The sequence below is a fragment of the Agelaius tricolor genome, unplaced genomic scaffold (assembly GCF_023055355.1).
Source record: "Agelaius tricolor isolate 1412-34295 unplaced genomic scaffold, bAgeTri1.0.p SCAF_19, whole genome shotgun sequence".
NCBI lineage: Eukaryota > Metazoa > Chordata > Aves > Passeriformes > Icteridae > Agelaius > Agelaius tricolor.
The window spans coordinates 12,630,507-12,654,990 of NW_027269279.1; the positions used below are offsets into that span (position 1 = coordinate 12,630,507).

The 24,484-nt window shown below is 41.8% G+C and overlaps 1 protein-coding gene across 32 annotated transcripts in view; it reads right to left on the minus strand.

Annotated features, from left to right (window-relative positions):
• RBFOX1 (RNA binding fox-1 homolog 1) overlaps window positions 1-24,484 on the minus strand; it is a 1,203,461-nt gene that overhangs the window by 557,569 nt on the left and 621,408 nt on the right. For 2 of the 32 annotated variants that reach the window (XM_071444318.1, XM_071444319.1), the window contains one exon: window positions 16,165-16,202. The exons of the other annotated variants lie outside the window; for them this stretch is intronic. The gene's annotated coding sequence lies outside the window, so the exon portion shown is untranslated. The remainder of the gene's footprint in view (window positions 1-16,164; window positions 16,203-24,484) is intronic. 32 annotated transcript variants of the gene reach the window in all.

Genomic DNA, 24,484 nt, shown 5'->3' on the forward strand with positions numbered 1-24,484 from the left:
TAAATTACTAAAAATCTCAGAAACAGCCATCTTAAAACATTGGCACTTGGAACATGTTGTACTTCAGAGCTGAATTTCTTTTTCTCTTACATTCATACTGGGTATCTATAAATGTCTAAAAAGTAAAACTGTTGCCTTAATAGATCTGCCTTTAATAAGCTACACAATTGATGCAGATAATTGATGATGCAGCTCTGCTTTGGGGAGTCCCAGCAGCCTCATCCTTAGGATTCCCAGATCCCAGGGCAAACTCCATGCACCTTGCAATTTCAAACATGTGGCACAAAACTTTAGGGGGAAAAACAAAATTTCAGAGTTGCAAAAGGAGTAAAAAAATATTATTTACTGCAAAAAGCAGTAACATTGAGAGGCACCATGTTAGAAGCTGAGCATGAAAATTCAGGTTGTGGCATTACTCTAAAAGAGCACATAATTTTATGAGAAGAAGTTAAGAGCATTTCATATGAAGGAATGCATAATGGTGAATTTGGGGGATTCTTTTTTGTCTCCTCCTTAAAAAGAAGAACATTCCCAGCTGCAGTGTCCAGCTGGCTGGAAGAGCCCTGCCAGGGGAATGTTTCCTTGCTCCTGCACTCACTGTAAGGACGTGAAGTTGTATTTTTTAATTGATGGTGTCAAGCTCTGCAAAAACATTGCCACATATGCAGAGTCAAAAATGGTGTGGTGAACACAGTGAAAGTATTGCATACTGTAGCCTTCAGGCTTAAAGGAAATGACTTTTGATTAGACTCATAAATTACTGAACATGTGGCTGCAGCAGTTGTCAGGAGTTATCAGATAACACAAACTTTACATGGAATCAGAGCTAATTCCTGCACAGTGCTACTGCTGTAAAGGCTGCAACAACAATGGCAGACGTATCATTAAATGGGCAAACCTAGAAATATAATTAAATTAACTGATACTCATCTCTCTTCTTCTATCCAGACTCTAATTTAATGCACTTGCAAATGTAATGAGGTTCACTGAATTGAAAAATACTGTGGAAATAACAGAAACAAGATTAAATTAATTGCACGACATACTGATAAGAAAGCTTGCCTCAAATTATGTGAAGCACATTTCTAAAAGCCATTAAAAGGCCAGTCACATATCATGCATCTTGATGACAAATAACACATTGAAATTATTTTTTTACTAACTGGAATATCCATTGTGTTTCCTAGAACCATATGCTAATTGGTTGGTGCTCTCTCATCTTCAGGTAAATAAACATGTGAAAAACACTTGGGCAGTGAAAAATTAGAATCTGGCCAACAACCAAAATTACTTCTGTTCCAATCATTTCCATGTGATTCACACTACACAATTTGAGATGAAGACATGCTAAATGTATTTATACCTTGCAGCAGCTTGGGTGAAAAATTATGTTTTCTTCCCTAAGAAACCACCATTTAAATTTCCACAAACAGGAATAAAACATTAATTCTGAAAGCAAAATGAGCAGCTCTCAGTTGTGCCTGGGAGTGTTCTGGACAATGCAGCATTTCTGAAGCACCATCAAGCATATAGAGCAACCATCCATTTTTATTCTTTTGGGTTTTTTTTCCTTAAAAAGAACCCTGAACAGGAATTCCACCATCTCTCTAAGATACCCTGGGCAAATACCCGACTGCATTTGATGCTTTAATTTAAGAAACAAGAAAATCCTCACATCAAAGCCCATTAGATATTTTAGTTTATTTGAAAGGAAACCTTTTCTGGTATGTGCCAGCAGACCAAAATTTCAAACACTAGTGGGAGCTACAAGGCACCCAATGCCAAGGATTCCAGTGGAATCCTGTCAAGCAATTCCAAATTTGTATTTCCTTACAGCGAGATGAACAACAAAGGATTTGCATTAGCAGCCAGTGACGGGGCACTTCAGCCCCCGTTCCCCTGCCACATTGCAGAGGGCAAACAGAGGGCTGGAACCAGAGCTTCTTGTGTTAACAGGGAAAAGCAGGCAGTGGCAACTCCCCAGCTGGATTTCCGAGCAGCAACACGCTGCAGTGACAAGAGGAACACAACACCACAGCTGGCCAAGACACCCCCGAGCTGGAGAGCAAAGAAGAAGGGAGAGAAATGTCGAGAAGCAGCGAATTAAATCACAGGGCATCGTGCTTTAATGCCAGGGCACTGGAGTCCTGACCCAACAAAAGGTCAAGCAGACACTTGGAAGAAGGTGAGAATTCCACTAATATCAGCTCAGTTGATGAAATGGAAGCCAAGCAATGAAAAGGCTCAAAAGGCAGAAAATTCTGATGACACAAAACTTCCTTTGTGCTCTTGTTCTTTCAAAGGCCTTGGTAGAAAATCACCCGAGAGAGGCTGAATCATTTCCCCTCCAGACTGGATTCATCTGACCTGGCTTTCTGTGTCTGGAGGCAGCCCTGCCAGCCTGGGATCCTCTGCTCTGCTGCTCACCAGGACAGGGCTCTCCTGAGCAGGAGCCCTCACACAGAACTTGAAATAGCCAGAGGAGACCACATGTTTGGTACACTTGAACTGAAGTCTCATCCTGTCTTTATTGGAATTACTCTTTCCTCATTTGGGACCTTTAAAGATATTTTGCTAAGTATTTATATAGAGTTCTATCATATTTTTTCTAGCTTCTGTGTTTTTATAAACAGCCAGTTAAGTTATAAGCTTTAATAGAAATCACTCTCAGGACTTCTTGTAGTAAAATTGCTCATTATTCACTAAATATTCAATTATTAAGGAAGAGAAATAGTGAAATTAGAGGTGTATGGATACACTTGGGGAGAATTCCAGGAGGGTTTATGCCATTATAAACAATGCTCCAAAAAGGAAACTCAATGTTTATACTTCAGATATATCTTGTTACTTATAAACACCAAGCATTATTCCAGGAACAGATGGTTTGTCAAGGTGGCCATACATGATTTTATTTTCTATTTTCAACATGCCTTCAGTATAACTTTAGTTCCAAAAAGATCTGGTCCTAAAATCCATTAAACACTGACAATAGAGTAGAAATTGGTGTTAATTAGTCTGGGCCTCCTCCCAAATCTCTACCAATTTAACAAATGTTTAGTGCTATTAAGCTTACATGTTATAAATCTTTATCTGCATAACAGTGTTACAAAATGGAAAAGGAGGAAAGCAGGAGAGAATGGAAAAAGTTAAAAAAAACCTAAAACCAAAAGTACCTGAAATATTAAAAAGGGAAAACCAGCTGCTGTCTTTTCTTTCGTACTAAGTTATTAGAACAAAGAGGCATTTTAAAACTCATAACTCTGTGGGAGATTAATATCAGGTTTCTAGGGTTCAAAATGCCTTTTACACATCATGTAAGAGGGCTGAATTCTCCAAGGGTGATTTCCCTATACAGTCCCATGCACTGCTCATACCCTCTGTAACATCAGGGAGCAAAGCTGGGAACAGGACAAGGATGGGAGGAGGGGAAGAGTTTTCTAATCTACTTCAAGGTAAAAGCAAAACTTGTACACTTGTGTGAGAAACAGAATCCTAATGCAGGGCACTGAAATTAACCATAAATACAGAAGAGTTCCACGTTCACCAGGTCAGAACTGAGCCCTGTGATTTGAGGTGCTGGCTCCGAGCAGTGCCCATCCAGTTCAGTGTCTCACCTCTCCCTCTGCTCATTCCAGGTTCTTCAAAAAAAGACAGAAACAAATGGCCTCTGTTCCCCACACCTATTTCATTTCTAAAATCATTTATGACTAACCTACTGCTGAGATAAAATGCTTATTTTACAGCTACTTAAATATCTATACAAATGTTCACAGGGAAAAGCAAACATAATCTATTTCTAAGCAAAAGTAAAATGTCTTGTTTGAAAAATTCACAAGTGCATCCAAACCCAGTGATTCCACAGCCTCTGTAGGCCCTTGCTATGGGGTTTGTGTAACCTCTTTGTTAACAAGGCTTTCCTAATTTCTGGAAAGAATTTCCTGTGTTGCACTCTGTGTCCGTTACCCTTCTGTTATAAATAAGAAGCTTGACTGGGCCAATATTCAAGCAGCAATCAATTTATTAATTAATATGGTGAAGTATGAGCAATACAGAGCTGGGTACAGTGGGGGAAGTTTTCCCTCCAACTGCACACCCATAGTTGAGGCTTACAGGTATTTATAGGGGCACTCATCAGCTTTCTCAGCAGTTTCTATTCCAATTTTTACTCATCAGCGGTTTCTATTTCTAATTTTTTGTCACAATTCTCTACACTATTGTGGTTTAGTTTCTCTCAGGGTGTATCCCAAAAGGAGCATCCCCAGATGGTGCTGGTTTCTGAAAGAAGGAAGATGAATCCCAGCTGGTGCAGTCCAGCTCCCCAGATGTGGGTTCACCTTTTAATTGTAAATCTCATAACAGGGATGTCCAGCTTCCCTTGGTCAGAACCATAAATCCTTGAGCTGAGTTCATCTTCCTTTCTCAAGCTGCTTTGCTCTGTTTTGTTAAGGTGTGAGATAAACATGTTTCCTTTATATATATTCCAAAGCTATAGTTTCAAGGATACAAGCACTATTCTAAAATTATACCTCAAAAGGTTATTATTGCAGAACTCTTTAGGATTAACTACAAGCAAAAAGCAACATCCTTAACACTTCAATTCAATGCTCCTAAATCAACTAAGGTAAATTGCAAACAAAAGACAGGTTCAAAGGCCTTCTTCCATGCTTTACTTTCCTCAGTTATTATTAGAATTCACAACTGTCCCATTGTTGATCTCCACACATATGGCAATCCCAAACACACACACATTGCCTGTATGTACCTGACACCAAGCACAGCTTTGGATTTCACATTCCTACTGCACTTCCAGGGAGAATGGCTGCATCTTTTGTGTGCATTTAGCTGGTTAACAAAGCACCAGCCTGACCCTCCAAACCAACTCAGTTCTCCCTGCACCTCTTTGTGCCTCAGGCAGCAGCAGGGGCACAGAGATCCAACTGCAGAGCTCAAGCACTGTGCAAGGGGAGCACAAAACCAGCCCCTGCTCCTCTCCCACTCTGGGACAGACACTGGAACCCCAGGATTTTTTTTCTTTTGCAGACAGGGTAATCAGGGGTAGGAAGCCCTGATAAAGATGACAGATGCATTTCCTGAGCAGTGGCAAAGGCAGCAGGGCTAGGAGGTGACAAATTGCATTATGGTAACAGCAGCTCTCACAAGGCTTGATTAGTCTGCACTGGCTTCTCTGCCAGATACATCATGGCCAGAACTGGTCAGAGGGTAAATTTGTATGAGAACAGGAAATAATTGCCTAACAATAACAACATAATGGACACCTCCAGTTTTTAAAGATGATGAAACATCCCCATCCAGCTGGAGAGAAGATAATTTTTGGCTAATGTTCAGGAAGCAAATGTTGGTTATGCTGGACCAGTAGAGAGAGGATGAGCAGCCAATCTAATCCCTGGCAGCTCTTCTCCTTACACATCTAATAAAGGGACATTCTGCACATGGCATGCTTTTGATAAACTGGAGGTGAAAATGCAAGACAGGAATTTGCTAAACGAGCAGGGAAAAAAGGTGTTTTGCATAATCACTTTTAATAGGTGTAGGAAAAGAAATGGAGGAAAGCTGAGGAGGATTTTAAGCATATCCAAGTGACTTGCAGCTGGGGTGTAGAACACATCTATCATCCTAATTGTTGCTTAGTCTCGAGTGCCTGACAAGTGGAACATCTGTGTTTAGATAACACAGGCCTGGATAGACCATTCCAGCTCCTTTGGGATTCCTGCCCTGCTGCGGGAAAGATCAAAGCCCAGGGTAAAGACCCCTGTGTGTGTCCCTGGGACACAGGGGACACCAGCAAGGACCTGCTCTGTGGGACCTGCCTTCCCCAAGCTGTGTCTGGCCAGGTGCTGCTGCCCTGGGAATCCTCCAGTCTGCAACAGAATGGAAACAAATTCAGCCTCTGTGATTCCCCCACAGCTCCGTGGCTGCTCCCGAGTCCTGTCTCTGCCAGCTCATGCACTAAATGATAAAATACCTGCCAGAGCTCTTGTTCCTGTGCAGGAACACAGGAGGATCCACCTCCTGCATGGACAGGTTTGTAGCTGGATGAGCAGAGGGGGGATAAAGAGGCATTTAAATGACCAACTCAATAATGGCACCAAGATTCCACACTCGCTCAAGGCAACAGGAAGAATTTTGTTTTGGGAGCTGAAAGGATAAACTCAAAAGGCCCCTGTGAGGCCACTAAAACCCCATTTAGAACATTAACCCTGTGGGGTAATGGGGTTTGAGGTGTTGTAATGTTCATCCCACCCCAAGTTCTGTTCTGACTGAGGAACATGCTCAGCACTGGCCAGGGCAGCAATGCTGGAACCTTCTCCAGGATCCCTGCTCTCCCACAGGGCTGAGAATCATTTACTTTCCACTCAGGGAGCCTAATGCACAGTTCAATGGATAAGCAGAAAGACAAGGACAGCTGGAAAGGTCACTGCAATAATTAAAACTTACACCTCATGAATTACAGAGTGACTTTCCTCCTCCATTTCTTGACACGACATGCGCTTGTTGGGATGGAGAGTGGTGAAACTGTGGGCAAGAACCCCAGCTCATGTCCCCATGCAGACTGAGGGGTCAGATTCAGTAGCTCAGTGTATCTCCACACTGGCACTGGAGCTGCTCTGGGTGGGCCTGAGCCCTTGCCAGGGGTGTCAGGAGGGCACAGCTCCAGGCTGGAGTCCAGCAGGGAATTTCGGAGGAGCTGCAGGGACCCTGCTCCAGCAGTGCAGCCCCTCCTGCTCTGCCAGGGCTGCTGTTTCCTCACATCTGGGCAGCATTCCATCCCTCCTGGGACATGAGGTGTCCCCAAGGTGTCCCCAGCCTGGCAGGGACACCCAGAGCAGCTGACAAAGCCCAAGCATTGCCTCCAGCTTGAGGCAAAGTGGAAATTTTCTAGGGTAGAAATCTATTTTGATTTAGGTGAAATGTACATTTTTGAGTTGAGTTTGTGGTCAGAAGCTTGACTGCAAAACTTAGGCTCAGAGAAACTGCTTCAGTGAAGGACAGAGATAAGGGGGAGAGGACAGAGGGTGATAGAGGGAGAGATTGCTGTGAGAGCAGCTGTGAGAGATTGCTGTGAGAGCAGCTCAACTTGACTTAGGAATTCATTCTGATAAAGAAGAACTAGCAGCTAATGTCACACAAAACTCATAAAAATGAATATGTATGAACCTATTGTGAAACTCTATGGAAATGTACCTGAGGGGGGGATAAAAAGGGACCTGAAGCTCCCAGAAGCACACATGTCATTTCAGGGGAACGATTCCCACGTGTGTCCAGCGCTGTAATAAACACACCAGCTTTACAGCTTGCACCAAAGCTGGAGAGTTTTGATTATCTCTGCAAAAGAAGCTGCACACATGAAACGTGATGGCAACAACAGCAGCCCTCACTGCCCCTAACACACAGCCAGCACGTGCCCAAAAACACAAACAGAAACCCCAGACAGACCTGCCAAAGCATCAGGAAAGGTTTTCTTGCCTGACCTACCCAGTACAGCCACCTTCAGCTCTCACAAAAACACCACCTCAATACACACGTTTTTTCTCCTTGGTACTCAATGCTTTGCACAAACCTGACAGCCAAGAACATGATACACAGAAAAGAAACACCTCAGGAGAGGGTGGGGAAGCTGGGTTGGACGCCTTGTGAACACAGCCTACAATAAATCTAATCTTAAATATCACAAACCATGCACAATTAGGAGGGGCAATAAGGAACTGCAGCTGCAGGATTATTTGTGCTTAGTATTTATCACAGGATGATATCAAGCTCATGAAAGGCTGGGTTTATAAGAACAATACTGTAAATAATTTTTTTCCATCATTTCTTCAACACTCAACAACAAAGAATTGGCTTCTGTAAATACCAACATGTATCCTACATAAAAAAAGCAGTTTGAAAACCTCAGTTTTCAAACAACTGTTTTAAAAATGTCTTTTCCTCCTCCATTCTGTCAGGTCACCATGGGATTTACCAGGACTCTTAACTTATGGAGATGTTTTCATTCTGTGTGTGAAGGCATGCATGTAAATACATTCTTGTCATATTAAATTCTAATTGCTAAGGCCAGAAGTGAATTTAGGAGATAAATTCAGTCAGTGTATTTCTCAACTGATTTTCAAAACCAGATAATGCTTTCTAAAAGCAAAGGGTAGAGAACACTCCTTTAGGCCACTGAGGGTCACAAATTCCACTGTTGTTTCAAAAACTCAGTTTTGAAACTGAAAATCTTCAGTTATGAGGCATTTTTTGTTTGTTTGTTTTAGTCAATGAGCAAAGGAAGAAACAGTTTGATCCTTTGTACTGGAAACACATTTGGGCCATTAATCCCAAACCTACTGGCTCCAAGCACTGAGGAAAAGTTCAGGGAACTCTTGAGGTTCTTTATCCCAACTGCAGTGAAATTGGCTCAGTGATTTAATAACATTCCAGCCTCAGAATGAGCAAATAAGAAGGTTTCTCTATTTATTTCCCTTTTTTACTTTTTTTTTCCTGTTCTGCCCACTATAAATACTTTCAAATGTTGTGAAGGCTTAAGTTTATTTGCACTGATGCCTCTTGAGTTAATAATGAGAACACAGCACCCCAGTTTCAGCAAAGCACCTTCCCAGGAGGAGCTTTCCCTCAACCAGCACTGCTGTATCATAGGAACTACTCTAGAACCCCATAAATGTCTTTAAATAAAAAATGCTTTGGAGATATAAGAGTATGCTCCCCTGTAGAAAATGCAGCTGGAAAACTGGCATCACAAAGAGAAAGAAAAACCTTTCTGTCAGCACTGGCACAGCTCTCTGCCATGAAACACCCAAGGATCCTTTAGGAATTACTCTACAGGTCTGAATGGTCAAGAAACAACAGGAGTATGGATTAGAGATCATAGAGAGCATTAATGCTCAGCATGGTCCCTGCTGACCGAGGGAATGCTGTTCATTCTCTTCTGGGTGTGTTATCAGCCAATCTCAAAACATGAGGAGCACCCTCCTCCTCCCTCTTGCCTTGAAAGAAAGGCAAAGCCCACCTGAATGCATCTCTTCCACTCTGTGTAACATTCCTGTGGATTGGTTTGGAAAGTGCTGAAGGAGAGGAACAAATGCTCTGTGATCCCACCTGGACAACGGGCACACTGAGCTCAAACATCCACGTAATTCTCATGGCTACCCCCTATATCGAGGAACACAGTGAAACTGCAAGCCCACGTCATGAGCACAATTACAAAATTAAGTTCTCTTCTTGATTAACCTAAAAAGAGCCCCTAATCTGTGTCTGATTTCTCTATGTTCAATTTCAATTTAAGTCAAATCTGCTAGTTTGCTACTCTCTCTGTACTCTTTCTGTCATCATATAAATGATACCTTCGAAAAAACAAACAAACCAAATAATAAACCAAATCCAAAGCAACACCCTAACTCACAATTGATTTAGGATTTCAAACTGCCATCATTTAAAAGAACAACATTTACATTTTGACAAGCAGTAAAAGTACCAGCAATCAGAAGCTTACTGGGAAACATGGAGCATGTAAATCACATTCACTCGTGGCTCAAAGGTTTGCCAGTATTTATTCATATTTGTAAGCAGGCAATCATTGTCACTTCCCTGTACCCAAAACAGCTCTCTTCTAAAATGCCTTTTTCTTATTACTTCACTGTGAGGTCTCCTGTGTGTGCAGCACCTCAGCTGTGTCCCTGAGTAATTATTAATCAAACAAATCATCTCTGTCCATAAGCAAACAGGAAATTTGCCCTGATGGAGATGGCTGTTCCATTGCTTTGGCTTTCCTGTATGCCCTGTGCCATCAACCACGTCCCTCCACTGCCTGACCCAGTGCCACCATGGTGAATTTAACCCTTGCAAGTGTGTTGGGCTGGAGGAGAAGCTCTGCTCAGGTATTCTGATTTCTATTAGTCCCACTGGTACTGATTTCCCAAGAGCTGATGACCCATTGTAAGCAGTATTAGATGTCCTTCAATCCAACCCCACTGTGCAGTTATTACTGATTTCTTGGACCCTGTCACACCCACCCACTGCCAGGTGAGAGAAGTTCCCTGGCCCAGCAAATCCACCAGCTCTCAAATTGAGACAATGAAGAGCTTTGACAGAATTCTATCTATATCATTCAGAAAATAATAACGTGCTGCACTGGGGGCCAAGCAAAATAAGTCTTTGAGAGGCAAGTGAGAATTTCTAAAGCCCTCAGACAGCACTATAGAAAAAAGGAATCACTGAAATAACAGCTCCATTTGCAGGAAAAAGAAACTCCTTATCAAGATGGGATTACTTTTGAAACTTGCAGAACTGATGCCTTTCCCACACTTGCTGGTACAGCCTCAAAAGCCCTGTGATACATCAAATAAACAGCCCAGAACTGGAGTTAAATTTTGTCTCTTGCATGTTGGGTTTGATTTTCTCTTGCCAGAATGTACATAGAGAGGCCACATGTGAAGGTGCTAAAATGAAACCACTGCCTGTTTATAACCCTGATACTCACAACCTGAACTCCTCTAATGCTACTCTTCTGATTTTAAAACTGAAATAAATGCAAATATGAATCTTTAAATGCTTTGTGGATCAATAAATTATCAAAAGGCGAGAGATGAAAATGAGGAATGGAAGGGTTTACCTTGTTTCATCAAATCATCCTTAAACAAGCACGGGTGGATTGAAGACATCTTATAAATATCTCACATATTTCAGTTCGACTTCTGCTGTGGTAATATCCTCTATGAGAAATAGAATTCTCCTGTATTTCATTTTCAGTGAAACAGCCCCAGCTCACGTCAGCATGTGCAGAAGATCCCTCTCTACAGAGAGCAACTGTAGATTTACATTCAAAATAGATTGAGAAACATACTTGAGATATGGGAATCTTCTGAAGCACCTGTTAAGGCCAGGAATTCAAATCTGCTCTCTGTGGCTGAAGAAACAACTTAGTCTTTCTGCACCTCTGGAATAACATTTGGTAAGAAATTAATATTTTCTCTGAAATTACTCCAAATGAAAATAATAAGCAGTAACAAAACAGATATCAATTTTTTTTTCTTCTAATCTCAGTAGGACATGATTCAAACCCTGATTTGACCACAGCTAGACCAGTTTCCATAGCAGACTCTCCTGGAGTATCTGACAAAAACCATGTTTTTGCAAAACTCAACTGCTTTTCTGAATTAACTTCTCCCCCTACCCCTCAATTTATGAATATCCTGGTTGCCTGTAATTTATTACCTTAATATTCATCACATTACTTTAAGTCCTGGGAATTTAAACCTTATAACCTGGTACAACACATACAATTCTCCAGGGATTAAAGAACAAAATGTGTATTGCTGTTGCAATAAAAGCCTGTATAAAATGGAATAATCCAAGTCAGGATTTAGCTAACCACCACATACCTTCTGGCCAATTTGTAAATGAGGAAAAGAATAGTTCTAACTCTGGTTTACAACTACTTCAGCCTCAAGGATTCTTTAAAAATATACTAAACAACACAAAAGAACTTTGTACACAAATAGGAACAAACCAACACACAGCCAAATAATGTGAAGTCTGTGAAACAAAAGGTGGGCATCGGGCACAGGTTGGACTCTGTGATCTTGGAGGTATTTTTCAACCTTGGTGATTCTATGAATATAAAAAGCATGCAAAAAAAAGAATGGGCTATTGATTAGCTTGTCCAAATCTTATCATTGTTGAGATTTAAACCTGTGCCATCCTCTAACAGAAAAGAATGTGCGGGGAGAAATGTGTCAAAAATTATGATGCATTTTTTAAAAATTCATAATTGTACCACACTCAGATGTTGTGAAAGCTGGCATGAAAAGTGAAATGCAAAGTGTTGGTAACAAAGATGTGAGATAAAGCTATTTTGGTAATATTTGGGGGTTTTTTTGCTATTTTTTTTTTATTGAAACTCTTAAATAATTGAAGAACAGCTATTTAATACAAACGAAACTTTTAGCAATTAGTGTGTTTATGTTGTGCTTGCAAGGAACAACATTTTACAGTAATTGCCTTGTAAGAAGGTCGTTTTCCAAGCTGCAGTTCCAGCTGCACCATAGATTTAACAGATATGCTTGGAATTGTTAAAAACACGACTTTGGCCAATGCTGGATGCACGAGTGGAAGCCAGGAGCCAGAGCAGGCAGCGGGGCAGGTGCAGTGTGTGAGCTGAAGGTGAAATGTGCTGTACATCCTCCCTCCTCTGAGCTGCTGTGGGGCCAGCACAGCCGGCCTGGCTGCCAGGGGTTCTGTGCCATGGACATGGCTCACCAAGGTTTTATGGGTTTGTAAAAGATTCCATGTCCTCATTTAATTGTCACAGTTCCAGGACTTCTCTGACTGCTTGGAAGCCCCCAGAGTCAGCCCACTTAAGTTTCAAGCCTCCAACCATGATCACTGTTCAGCTAAGTCCCAGCAGAGAGAGGATTTGATTACAAGTCACTTTTGCCACCCCAGCAAACCTGACTCTGGTTCAGTTGGAGATGTAAGGGGCAATGCTGTTGAGTGGCAATAACAACTCAATCAGCTTCCCCAGAACAGGGCACAGCTAGTTAGGACAAGCCCAGGAGTGAGGAAACATTTAACTCACACTGTTCTCCAGAGGGGACCTACTGCTACCCACTGGCTGCTTATAATGCCGTCAGACCAGAAAAAAATAGCAATCAACACATTATTTGTTGCTATCAAATTTAAAAAATCATTAAAAATTTATCAAATTTGTGCTTTTTGTTTCATGTCATTTCTTGGTTTAATATCCTCACTTTACCCAGAATTCTTTATGCTTCACTCAGTCTCAAGGCTTTCTTTGTCTGGCTCACACCAGGCAGCAGCAGGGGCAGAGTCCCTCCAGATTTACAGTTTGGGGATTTCAGTGAGTTCTGTCCATCTGCTTTTCCACACAATGATTTTGATGCTTTTGCAGCAGCTCACCCCAAGGAATCACATCACACACAATCTCCGGTCATCCACATCTTTACAAACCTGAAAGAGTGGACTGAAAGGTAAAATTGCCCATATTCCATGGGTACAAACGTTGCTAAGGAATCTCACATGCACTTCACCCGTTTTTAGAATGTCACTCCAAATATTGCCTGCTTAGAATGCTAAACCACCTCTGAAATGGGTGGGATTTGATCTTCTTGCCCAAAACAAGTCCCTTGCACAAGTCCAGGGGGAGAGAGAGAAAGGGGAGAGAGAGAAAGGGGAGAGAGAGAAAGGGGAGAGAGAGAAAGGGGAGAGAGAGAAAGGGGAGAGAGAGAAAGGGGAGAGAGAGAAAGGGGAGAGAGAGAAAGAGAGCAAAGAGAAGCCACAATATCCACAAAATAAAGAGAGAAATGTGATAGTTTGCAGCAAACATACACCAGACAAACTGCCCACAGCAGTGGAACAAAGGGGAAGGCTCTGGAGTTCCCAGTAATGGGCACAGCAATTAATAAGACATACAGCACATGGTAAAATCCCTTCTGCCATCTGTGTCCACTGTCCCCAAGTGGAGCTGGGCATGTTTGCCATGTCCATCAGCATTAAGATTGCTGTTCCATGCCAAGTCTGATTTTATTGGCTCCCGTTGGTTCCAATGCTAAAAAATCTATCAGCATTGCTCTTTAAATCTTCTCATAATAATACCAAAAACTCCAAACAAAAAACAAAAAACCACATAGTACTGAACATTTTGCCTAACCTTAGTGCCGTCAGGGGAATTAACAACCTATATTGAGCTTATAAATTAATTTTCATCATTGTTTAAAAATTTTTACATTTATCAAAAATGCTGCATATAAAAGGTTATACTGTGAAAGTGGCAAAAGTAAAGTTACTTCTCTGAAGCCTGTTTAAGATCTGATCCAGAAAAAAGTATAATACACTTCAATTTAAGGTGAACATCATGAGCAAAGGAAAATAATACTGTTTCTCTTGATAATTGCAGGGGACTTTCTATAGGCTTCTCTTACATCCTCAAATCCCCTGTACTGGCAATGCCTCCAGCAAAAGGCAGGGTACGTACCCAGTGCAATCTGTCACTTTACCAAGAGTATCTGAATTATTTCCAACCACTAAGAGCAGTTTGTTGGGCCTGAAAGGACACCTGCCCTCTCTTTGCTTGAAGGTGAGCCATGGGCAGGGGGCTGGAGAGCACCTCCAAGCAGGCCAAGATCTGGGTGCAGGTGCTGCCCCATGGGCTGGCACAGCCATGTCTGTACCTGCAGCCCTCCTGTCACCACCAGGAGCTGCTCCTGCTCCTCCTCCTCTGCCTACACATCCCTGTGGAGGTGTTTGAGGGTCCCAGGATGAGGGAAGAGATGAGAACCTTGACTCCATGTTTCAGAAGGCTGATTTATTATATTATGATATGCATTATATTAAAAGAAAATGATATATTAAGACTACACTAAAGAATAGAAGAAAGGATTTCATTGGAAGGCTGGCAAGGAAAAGAATGGAATAAATGATAAAATCTTGTGACTGCTCACAGCCTCGACACAGGTGAGGCTGTCATTGGTCATAAGTAAAAACAATTTCACATGCTGGGCAAACAATTCTCCAAATCACGTTCCAAAGCAGCAAAACATGGAGAAGCTGAAGCTTCCCAGCTTCTCAGGAGAAAAGATCCTGGCAAAAGCACTTTTCAGAAGATATGTCTGTGACACACCCCCATGTGCACAGGATCTTGTGTAAATCCCATTGTCCTTTCCCATGGTAGCTGGGTTATCAGCAATCACAGGTGTCTCAAGACAGATGAGGATTCTCTCAGTAGCCTCTACCTCAGCAATCATCAGGTGGCTGCTTTTTGCATTTATTCCTGTGCTAAACAAGAGCTTCACATCAAACTCCTCACACTGAGAGCAAAACAAACCCCAGGGAAGGCATGAGAGACATGATTTGGTTTCAGGAGAGAAAAGCCACTTTTGGGAGCTCCTGTAGGACTTGCCACTTTGTGAGTCACACAGCAGTCACAGGGACTTGTCACAGAATTTTCTTCTGCAAGCACCAAAGGACGACTGTCTTTAAATCAGACATGTTAAATACACCACATCTTCCCTTCAAAAGCAGCTATACTCTGTAACACCTACACATCCAGAATAAATTAGCTTTCTTATTCAGTGGTGTCAACAATGGTAAGCCCCAGAGAATAAGGGAGAAAGAGTAATGCTAGCCTATGCCAAAATACTTATTAATTACACCTCCTTTCAGATGCCTCCCTTGTTGAAACCCTGTTTGGTGCCACATGAAATAAGGAATAACACAGTCTTTAAATTATGAGCAATAATTTGCAAATTGCCCTCAATTTTTACCTCCTGTTCATTGTTCAACAATGCTATATAAAGGAGGAAGATCTATTATCCCTGAAACTTTTCCCTGCACACAGCTCCCTGCTGAACACCAGAGAAGAATCTAATCTAAGGTCAAAGAGGTGACTGTGCAATGAGATATTTATCTGCTGCCCACCCCTGAGGTGTCAATAGAAGCAGCTGATGGTGTCACTTGTGACACTGTCTGTAGCAGGCATCTGCCCATTACCAGGTGGAGAGAGAGAAAACCTCAGCTCCTTTCATACATGAAACTGGAGAGCTGTCATCTGGTAACAGATTTTTATTACTACCAGGAGTGTATTTGAATTCAAAGTAATGACCTGGAAGTACAAAATTCCATATTCTGTAATCCCACAAGCCGTGCAATTCTCCCTCTCCAGTTACTGCTGAATATCTCTATAGCTTCCTCTGCTGCTCCTGATTTAATATAATGCTATCAACAAACCTCCTTAGTGAACAGGGTCATGGCAAGATTTACAGTGCTTTTTCACAGGCCTGCAGGTGAATTTATTTTACCCAATATATCCATTTAGATCCATTTTCCCCAGAACATTATTCTTCAAAGACAACTTAGCGAGTTCTTCAGCATCAGATAAAAGTCAAGCTAAGTGGTGCAAAGATGACAAGGTGTCCTGCATGACCTTAATCAGAAGTTTAAGTGCAGGATAAAAGTGAGAACTGAACCGAGAGCCACTACCCCGAGTGCCTTTTTTTAAACATCAAGGAGACAAATGTTGCTGCTCAGACACTTTTTTTTTTTCCTTTTCTCCAGACTGACACCCCCAGCTCGTGGATTGCATTCAGCAGGCAAGGATGGGAGCAATATTCTGAGAAAAGAAGCGTCACTCACCAAACCTCAACGCACTATGTGAGCAAGCTCAAGGCGTCCTGTAATGACAACGGACAGGGCATTAATGGGAAGGAATTGGAATTTTTATCCATAGGTTCAGCACACAGTGTGTCACTGAGCCAGCCTAAGCAAGCCCTCACTGCCCTTCCCCTTCTGAGCCAGGCATTCCAACCCCCACGTGGGGATGGTCACACACCCAGGCATGGCTCTGGCACAACCACAACTTCCAAATTATCACAGAGCTGTGGGGAGAACCTAAAGCAGCTTCCCAGTGCCTGCAGAGAGCTGGAGAGGCTCTCCCACACAAGGGCATGGTGTGACAGGACACAGGGAATGGCTCCCAGTGCCAGAGGGCAGGGCTGGATGGGATATTGGGAATTAGGAATTGTTCCCCGGCAGGGTGGGCAGGCCCTGGCACAGGTGCCCAGAGCAGCTGGGGCTGCCCCTGCATCCCTGGCAGTGCCCAAGGCCAGGCTGGGCAGGAACCTGGGACAGTGGGAGGTGTCCCTGCCATGGCAGGGGTGGAACAAGACCCTAAAGGTCCCTTGCAACCCACAGCATCCTGTGAGGTTTAACTCTAATCAAAGCCCTGCACACTAGCTGTGAGTTAATGAAGTAACCTGGTTTTAGAAAGCTTTTTTTTTTCAAATATTTGGCCTCTGGCTTTACAGTTGCAGACAAAACATCAAGCAATGAAATTCTTTCCATGCACACTCAACACACAACAGAGCTGATTAGCTTTCAATATTATGGAATCAAATTGATTGAAGTTACAACTTCTTATTTTATAAATAAAAACAAGTTGCTGAAAAATCACATAAATTTTGGCACTGTATCCAACTAATTAAACCTCCATTTCAGTAGAATTCAAAAACCAGCCAAAAATTATCTAATTGAGAAATACTAAAACTGGACTTTTTCTGTGTGGTGGAGAGAATGACATGAAAATGGTTTTAAAAGACCCAGATAGCTAAACAAGATTAAAAAGCATAACTTTACAACCAAAGCAGAGATAAAGAGAAAGCACAAAGACACAAAACTTGAGGAATTCCCTGACTCCAAGCTGCTGTGGAGGCACTGAGGGGAGGCAATCCCTGAGGAGCAGTTTCAAGAATGGAAGAAGGTAAAGAAAACTCTTGAGCCAGCCACAGACATCCCTGTACTGCAGAGGGATGCAGGACCCCTCAGCCTCTGGACAGAACAACTTCAAACCCCCCCTGACTTCCCAACTTCTGCAGGGCTTGAAAGGTGGATGGAGAACAATCCTGCTAGAAGGGAGCAGCCAAACACAACTTTTATGCATATTCATAGAGGGAATCTGACTTTTGGAGCTGCTGGTAGCTGAAACAAAGATAAAAGAATTGTGAGAGTAAGGAAGAAATTGCACATGGATGAAATAGAACTGACAGCTTTGATCATTGCTCAGAAGCTGGAAAACAAAACTCCCTGAGAAGCTCTGCAGAGACACGGGCTGTGCCAAGACCTGGCACAGAGAAGTTTTCTGGAGGAGCACAAGTAGGCAGGGAAGAAGTAAAAAAAGAAGTAAAAGGGGACAGGGAGGGGGCTGGAACTCTGGGGGCCAAAAAATAACTAAGAAAAAGAAAACAAAACTACCAAAAGAAAGCATTATTTGGGAGGAAACCAGAGGGTTTTATCCAAAAAATCTTCTTGATCAACTAAGTCTACCAGCAGAAGCAATGCAAACTGAGACAGAGCTCTGACCTGAGTGTAAAACTGTACTCAGGTGAAAGATTGTCTATTAAACATGAATATAAAACCCTGAGTAATTAAATCTTTTTCATTTTTAACAACAGATAATCAGGTGCAGAGAACATTTAACCTTTTCCACTTAACTTTGGTAATATAAGAAGCTGACATGTACTCCAACAGGTTTCTTTTATATCTATTTATGATATGACCTTTAATATACATATATATGTACTTACATGTGTATGTTTATAGGAAATGTGTACATTAATCAATATTTATCACTCTGTAGTAACTGAAAACCTACCCTGCAGTAGATACACAAGAGAAATCAAACTGAACAATGCAGAGATGAGATACCTGCTCTGTTTGCAACAATTCCTATTTGTTAGCTTATTCAACAATGATTGAAGATTTTGGGAACAGCTGCCTTGGTAAAGGCTCGACATCCCCAGCCTTCCACTGATGTGCAAGGGCAACAGTGCTCATCCCTCCAGATCTGTCCCCAGTGATATGTCAGAAATTATATTCCTGATGTTCACCAATTTATATAAAACACAGTGGGAAAAGGAAACAGAAACACTTAGAAAAGCTACTCAGATAAAAGGAGAGCCTTTTTCTAGTTGATAAATGCACTCAGTAGCACATTTCTTTATGTAATCTCTCTTCAGACAGTAGAAGGAAGCCTCTGCAGATTTTTTTTTTTAAGAGATGAAACATGAATCATTTTATCTTTAAATTACATAACATGAATGCAAATTAATCAGTATCCTTAGACAACTACAAAGTTGATTAAGTGGCTCTTAAAGTCAGAAGATACCAGAACTGTTGAGCAGTTCTTTTTACATTGGCTGTAACCCTTAATATTTCTCCAGAGCAACATGAGAAAAGCTGGAGACATTAATATCCATTAGAGGGAAAGCCTGGTAGGGATTTGAGAGTGCTCTGGCTGTGCTGTAATCGATAGGTTACCTGCTCAAGAGAGGCCATCCATTACTTTTACTCCAAGACAAATCCACTGGAAGTTATGTTTTGTTTCTGCCATCCAGCAGCTCTTTCTCATCCCAGCTTTTGTTGAGCTTTCCTTGCACAGAGTAATGAGCCCAGGACTTCTTCATGACTGAGGGGGGCCCTCATTTTTCAGAAAAGTATCTGTCCCTCATCTGACATAAAGCACCACTTAAGGATGAAGCAATGGCATGAAAGCTGCAACAGAAGCAAAAGCAAGGGGAGGAAAAAAATAAATTCCACTGCAGTGGAATTGAGGGAGTAAACTATTTAACTCTAATTCCTGACAGAGCAGGAAACTCTGTGCAGGTGGATAGCCAAGTGCTGAAAGAAGAAAAGAACTGGCTGAAAGGGCCCAGAAGTTGGGTGGCAGTGGCAATGTAGACAAAATATCAGGTTTAAAATGGATGAAATTAAGAGACTCTCTAGCAGCAACCCCTCCTCCCCTTCCCACTTCTCTCCTTCTTCCCTGAAGGAAAAATGTGTCTGAGCCCTTCATAACAACATCAGAGAATTTGGGTGGGGGTTTATGTGTGAGTACAGAATCTGGTTTTAGCTGATGGGATCTTTGATGAGGATTGAAATGCTGACATGAGAATAAAAGGGATCCACAACAACATGTTCTGAAATAACTGAAGCTGGAAAGCAAAAAGGGAGAGGGGAGAAGGAAAACAAGTCAAAAAGAAAAGGGAAGAAAACAGAGGAAAAAAAAAAACAAAACCAGAGGGCTGAGTGGGGGGAAGGAAGGAAAAATAAAAATGGGCAACATACTACAAAAAAGCAAGAGAGGCTACAGATTCATAGAGTGTGTCCACAACAAATGACACCAATTCCTTGGAATCAGTGCAGAGCCTCGAGTTCCACACAATTGTCTGTCAGAAGAAAGGATGAACACCTCCATTTATTGCAGTTCTTCCAAGTAAAAGATCAGATGGGTTAAAGAGGAAAAGCCTGTGTACACAAAAGGTGGAAGAAAAGCAATGGCTGGAAAAGAGAACTATTTGAATTATTGAAAACCAGCTCATTATTTTCTCTTGAATACACGATCTCAGTAATGGTTATCTGCCATTAATGACCATCTCTGCTATGCAGGCAAAGAGGTGCCTGGCAATCCACTCAAACACTCCAGTTAACTGCCTTCAGCCTCTTCCAGTCCAGCAGGAACTTCTGGCTCTCCATTTCCTGGAGTGGGAGCTGCTGGGAGAGCTCCAATCATTTCCCTAGGTCAGGAACAACCTGATTCCAACACTCAGTGCTGTCCCTTTCCTGCTCAGCAGCAGGAACATCCCTGGTGTCATCACAGCACCTGCATGTCCTTTAGCACAGAGAGCCACGACCACCAGCAAGGGCATCTATTGAGCAAACAGCATCCTCAGTGCTTTTTGTGCCATCCTGAAAAGCACAGCTCATCTTTACCCCTGCTCACCACCACACCAGCTCCTGGTGCTGGAGATGGGATGGGTAAAAGCTCCAACCACAAATCAGTTCTCAATTCCTAAAATAATTCGAAAAACCAACAAAGAGAGGATGGAATATTCCATCATTATTACCACTGCCCATCAGTATTTTGATTTACAACCAGCATCTGTAGCACAGTACAGACAGTCTTTTGAAATACCTGCAACCTTAAAGGATTCAATTTAATTTAATATGGAGCTTTATTAAGGAAATAAAAGCAACTGTGAGCCACTGGGGAGCAGTGATCCCAAACTGACACCTCTTGCCAGGAGAAATGCAGTGTGCACCCATTCCTCAGATTATTCCTGCCCACACAACATCCTAACTCATCCCCAGGTGGATGAAAATTACTCCTGGATCAATCCTGATACATTACAGTCCTTCCAGGATTTGCTGATAGCCCATCCTAGTGTTTTTGTTTAAATATTAGAAGTGTAGAATGTTATGGTCATTAAAAACAACTGCAAAATTACAGAGAATTTGGGGAAACCCAGTAAAATAAAGGGGTTTTAGTAAGCATGCACCAGGCTGCACAATTGTGTACTGTAATGTAGTTCAAAAAGAAAAATGTAAAGACAGATGCCAAGCACAAAAGAACACCTTGCCTGAATAAAAGAAAAATTTCTCCTTCAGCCTCAAAAATGCATTTGACAGCAAGGGTTTTACTGCACAAGATGTGTCTCCAAGGCAAGAGGGAATCCCACAAAAGCAAGGTGAGGGCAGCTCACCAGGTGAAAGCCATGAAACCTCTCCCTCCTCACCTGTGTCCTGAGAGTCCGGGCCTGGACAACTGGGCAGCCTCACCCCCATATAAAATAACACATAACAGATTCCATAACTAATAGCTCATGAGAGCATTACTTTTCCTTCTTAAAGTAATAAATAGAATCACTAATATCTATGTTTAAACCTGGGCATCCAAATATTGTGATCAGCCAAGAGTCAGAGCTGTTCCTAAATCATTTTTCCCCCATGGGTGTCAATGACAATTAACCAGGAATAAATTGCACAGCTAAAACATCTTTCACAAGCCCTGTTGTCCACAAGAACCATGCTGAAAATGGTTTTTTTCCTGTCACTTCAATTTTATGTTTTAATATGAATTTAGTGCCACTAAACAGCAAACTCTGAGACACAGCTCCCTGCAAGTGTTGTTGAATTTCATTCTGCCTGACCCAGTGCTACATGGACAGGTTGGGCTGCACTTCATCTCCCTGACAATTTCAACTTTCCTCCCCTTGCTGCTACATGAGCTTTGTGCTTTAGTGCTGCTGGTTAAAGGGTCAGCTCCTTTTGTGCCCAGCAGGGTGTCAGACTGCAGCTGCTGTCGATTATGGCCATTAACTCCAGGTACAAGCAGACTCAGGGGTGTATTTACTGCTTTTCTTGGAAGCATCCTAAAAATACAGGCCAAGCCTTCCAGCTCCTGCTCTCAAAAAACCTGGTACTGAAATACACAGGATGATGCCCCATAGCAAGCAGTGAATGCACTAAAAATCCTCTCAGTGACTGAATGTGTTTTCAATATTATTTTACTTACATTTATTCCTGTTTTCTCTCTCTACTGTTTTCTTTTATGTCCTTCCTTCTGTTATTTCTGACTGGAACTCCGCAATTCTCTTTCACACCCAGAGCCAATGCTTTGTTGATGGCTCATTGTTTACTGCATTTCTGACTTGCATGTCTTCCTACTGCAAAATCAATGCAGTACTTGGATTTAACATAAAAAGTGAGTGCTAACAGTGCTTTATTCTGTAGCTAATAACAGCCCCATATTATTACTTTTTATGCCCAATAAAAAATGAGAAACTGCCAACTATGGTACTCATGGCAAAATTGCAGCCTGAAGCTCAGAAATCAACTTTAAAAGCCCAAATTGCATGTTGGGCACCACATGGCTGACTTAACCACCCGTGGGACTGGGGCTCAACCACCAGGAGGACTGGGGTTCAACCACCCACGGGACTGGGGTTCAACCACCCACGGGACTGGGGTTCAACCACCCACGGGACTGGGGTTCAACCACATGCTAAACTAGTTTTTCCTGCAGAGATCATTGTTTAACGTTTAAGCAGGATGGCTGTACAAGGGCACAAGAGAAGAATCAGCTCAAACCCCAGAATATTCTGAAGGATGATCCCAGGGAAACTGCAGCAACCCAAAATTTCAAGAGAAAAGGACCAGGGGTAAGAGCACAGTACCCACTGTACATGTGGAACAATAATCATGTCATACAACTATGGAATTGTCCATCTGCCAGTGAAGATCTTGTTTGATTATCATCTTCCATCACTGCTGTGAATGCAAGCCTGCCTGCAGCCCTAATTTCGGGTTTTATTCAAGCAAATGCATCTTTAAGAGACTTTGTTTGTATTTGTCACATGTACCTCCAATTGCTGCTTCAATACTCAGAATCAGTTTAGTAAATCTCACATAAATTAAATAACAAGCCTTTTTTTCTTTATAAACAGCATAATCAGCACTGGATAAAATATTTATTATTTCTACTATAAATTTTGACATGATAATATAGATCTCTTAGATATTAAAGCAAAATACTTGTGCTGCCAAGTATAAGAGTTGAAATACCATCTTTTCACTACAAAATGTGGCATAAATAGTCTAGAAGTAGTTAATTTAATGCAGATCAAGTCCTTAGATGCAAGATGATGTTAATAATTACAGGAAAAATTAGATATAGTTGCATTTAAACAAGTGCCACATGAAACACGCTTGACCATCTGGTAAAACTGTCTTAGGGTAGGATGCTGGCAGATATTGCATAATCATCTGCATATGACAGATAATTTTAGCCAAATCTAAATTAAAAAAAAAAGTTCTCATACTTCTTAAGAAAAAAAATTAAACTGCTTTTCAAGCTTAATAAATATCTGAAGTTATTTAATATTAATACTGTATGAATTACATATAAAACTAACATGCTATGGATACAAAAAAGAAGAACAGTACTTTTTTTTAAACTGTTTTCTAGGTGTTTTGAACCACAAATTGTTCTGCCTAGAATTTCTCTGGTATTTTGTTCCTCCAAACATTTTCAAAGTAGTGGCTTAGAAAAAGTTAGCACAAAAAAGAAGAACATCCTTGTGCCACTCAAGCACTCTGCAGTACAAGGACTATTTGCTCACATAGCTTAATGATCTGGGACGTGAGAGATTTGGAATTCCTCTGGAAAGGTTTTCTGAAGCAGAAAAATAACAACAATTGGTAAAGGTTGTCCTTGCAGAGCAGGTGGTGAAGTTTCCCAATTTATACAGAAATCTGTGCAGTCATATCTCATTTAACTGTGTTGATTTACAATTTATTATTTAAACAGTGCACAAAAAAAAAAAAGTGCACTACAACAAAATGTTATCAGTACTGAAGGTCATTCTCTAAATAGTACAAGGAAACATTTCCTAAAGCCAACTACTACCAAAAGAGGAGAAAGAAAAAAAACACCCAAAAATTACTTGAAGGTCTAACAAAACAAATATTGTCATTGAAGACAATTGAATCTTATAGTACTTATTCTAAATACAACATGGAATTAAAATTGACTGAAGGGATTTGATTCTCCTTAAATACATTGGAACAGCTGAGAAGGAATAGAAAACCTGTTAAACAAGTTACCAAAAAAAAAAGAAAAAACCAAAAAAGACAAAGAGCAGCCCTTCAGGAGTGGATGATCCGAAGGAAGGACAGCATTTGGTGTCTGTGCAGCCAGCCAGGCTGGAATGCCAAGCACCTTGCACTATGCAGCTGCCTGGGGAATGCCACAGCACCTTGCACTATGCAGCTGCCTGGGGAATGCCACAGCACCTTGCACTATGCAGCTGCCTGGGGAATTCATGTTTGTACTGAGCTGGGAGGGAACACCTGAGGGCTCCACGCCCTGCTCACAGCAGGGGCAGCCTTCAGCCTGAACCAGGTTGCTCCCCATGTTGTTCAGAGAGCCCCTGGCCTCCCCCTGCTGCCCACCCAGCCAGGATCCCCCGGGTCACAGCTCTGAGCCCTGGGCTTTGCTGTACCCCCTGTTGTAGAATTTTACATTTACTGCAGCAGAGGTAGCTCCCCTTTTGGTAGCTACTCGTTCTAAGTAGTGGCTGCAGTCTTTTTCAACAAACATTGTGTGGATAGGAGCACATCC